Here is a 3,019-nt window from a genome sequence, read left to right as displayed (position 1 = left end):
CAACAAAGAGTTAACGACAGTCAGTTCTGCAGAACACAAACTGTAAAATCCAGATATTCAATTCATTCGCGGAAGCTTCCTACATTCTCACAGTCGCATCAAAGACACAGTTACTTGTTTTACTCTAAAACATACCTATCTTTAAAACACATATTTACCATGGCGCTTCTGCGTCTTCTTCGAGGGGGGAAACGGACGTGGGTCGCCTTTCTCCAGAGGACAAGGATTACTCGTCCGTGGGGGCAACCCTTCCTTCTTGGAAGCCATTGAGTCCACTCTTACTTCTACTTTCTCAAAACCTTCTAATTTTATGAGTTAATTTCTATGGAATAAACAACATTAACACAAACAAAAGACAAAACCACACACAAGGAGACAAACAGGCGCAGTTAATGTTAAATTCTCAAGGTCAGCTAACCGGCTCATCCCTGTCTCTTCAGGTCAATGGTATTTTCGTTCTCCAACTCTTGTCACCCGCATCTTTCTCGAGGGCCTGATCAGCGGGTGTACTCAGGAGCCCCGAAAATGTGCCTGTTGGGTCAATTTGGTAATTTAGTTACAGCCCCAGTCATCTCTGTCCCATATCTTGTCACCATATTTTACTCACTTCCCATGTGTGAGAGTTAACTTCGTATACTCAATGGGATCAGGTATTAGCCCCAGCCGACTATGCCTGATTCCTAAATTTACTGCATTTTCCACTTATCTACTTTTCAACTTCCCTTCGCAGAATTACTCACTTCCCATGTGTGAGCTTAACTTACTCAATTTTAGACCTTTTCTGATCAGGTTTCAGCCAATTCTTCCTTGACCCCTTTGTTCCCTTCGCCCATTGAATTCCTGGCCTTCACGTGGGACCCAATTGTCCTCTTAATTCCGGCTCAGGCTGGGTGATTGGGATATCAGGGTTGCAGAAAGGTTGACTTACCCCTGATCCTGTTGATTATTTTTTCACTAGGTTCTTTTGGATCCCGTGAACTCAGGGATCCTGCCAACTACGCCAAACTGTTGGAGAAAATCCAGATTGTGCCCAATTGTTGAACAAATTCTCCGGACTCAGACGTTGAGAACTAACACTTTATTGCATGATATCATGGGATATAACACCTTACCTAAAGGCGGTCCAGTGCTACTCCCAAAAAGCTACAGATCGCCGTGGACTTATATAGTATAAAAGAGGCAGAGCTAACAGTTTCACAATTAGATAAGCACCCACAAGACTGCCTACGTAACGGTGCACCATGCAGGGTCCGAGGTCAGCAAAACATCAGTTTCAACAATAACAAGCTAGTTCCTTAATTCAATGCCCACTCCAGACACCATATCTGGCCGTAACGTCTGATTGTGGTTAGCTGCTCTGTCTACATTTTATGACCGTTGGTTGTGGTTAGATTAGCTGCAAGCTGTCTCCTGCTTTTCTGCTTCTACAAAGTTAAGTAATAATTCGCAAAGCTAAGAACATTTCTCCAACATGTCACAAACACAAAAAAAACCCTCTTGGGCTGTTTACTTGCTCATTTTTGAAGAAAACATCAGATGAGATACGTTGCTCCAAAATTGGAATACAGACTAACTTCTGAGTATAGGTAGACAGGTCAGTAGGGTATTTTAGAACAGTTCTTTTCAGAAGGCATTGAGAATTAAGTTTAGCAGGCATTCTTCAAAGACATGCGATAAGATGAATTAACTCAGTGGACTTCTCAGGGTCTTTTAAAGATTTTCTGGAAAACAAGCTGGGTTGTGGTCTTCTCTCCTTCCTTGACACTTCTTCAGGCTAACTTTATCAGCTCCTCACTCCAGCAGGTAAAACACACTGACTCTACAACCAAAAGCTTGTGAGTTTTCTGCTGTCTTAGGTGTATGCTGCTGCTGCAGAGCTTGTCCAATCAAGGGGCGCGAATGACTTCACGAACCAAATCTCCCTGTTACCATGGTTTCTGTTCTATATTTAACTTGAATTATGTGACAAACAGTAAACATAGTTGCCAAATTGGCTCTTTTGGTGCTCTCTTGAAAAAGAACTGGTCCTACATTTATTCCGTTTGATTATGACTTCTTCAAAAATATTTTAACAGAAGAAACAGAATCACTTCCATAACAGCATGTACTTTCCCTGAGCTACAGGTTATTGTAAGACTCTCTGGCTGTGTTTATTTTAGGTGATTTTGTATTCAGGTTCTTTCTGAATCCATGTGTTTGCAGATCTTTGTGAGTGAGAGATGTGGAGATATGCTTAAAAAATTTCCCTATAAATTATTCATATCTCCGTCTTTCCCCGAACTTTGTGCAAACACATTAATGAGGGAATCACACACATCAAGCCGTCAAACCTGTCTGCTAAACATTGAATGGTGACAGTGTTTATTGTAACGGGGTTCCATTTATTCAGACACATCTTGATGATTCACACATGTAATGTATTTGTATATTATATTCATGACATAATGGCGTAAATAAACACTTCCTTGCACTTGCCACGCTTGGTGAACATTTCCTCTGCTGATGCCCCCTGAATATGTTAGAGAACATGGTGACGAGGTTGAGATAAAAGTCTGTAAATATAGGCAGCAAACAGCAGCAGGGACTGCAGTGAACAAGATTTACGTGACATATTTGTGCTTCTATTGGTGGGTGAAATAAGATACTAAACACACAAAATCCTACATTTGAGCTCGCGTATAAGATTACTCTGTCTATGGAGATAGCATCAAAGAATGCTCAGGAATTTTGTCCTATGCCAGTGATAGTAACACACTTCAGGGGAACTTAAAAAAAACTGGTAAAATAGGCTTTCACATAACAGATGAAATTTTGCACAGAGAAGTGTGAAGTGGTACAATTTGGAAGGAAGTATAAGGAGAGGCCATATAAATGAAACATTACAATTCTAAAGTGGGTGCAGGAGCAGAGAGACAATGTCCACCAATGTTAGAAGGATTGAAAAGGTAACTAAGAGCAAACAGGACACTTGGCTTTATTACTAGAGGCATAGAGTAAAAGCATATAAGTTATGCTAAAC

The sequence above is a fragment of the Heterodontus francisci genome, unplaced genomic scaffold (assembly GCF_036365525.1).
Source record: "Heterodontus francisci isolate sHetFra1 unplaced genomic scaffold, sHetFra1.hap1 HAP1_SCAFFOLD_43, whole genome shotgun sequence".
In the NCBI taxonomy this organism is placed as follows: Eukaryota; Metazoa; Chordata; class Chondrichthyes; order Heterodontiformes; family Heterodontidae; genus Heterodontus; species Heterodontus francisci.
The sequence above is the reverse complement of the archived record's forward strand: the minus strand, read 5'-3'. Positions refer to the sequence as shown.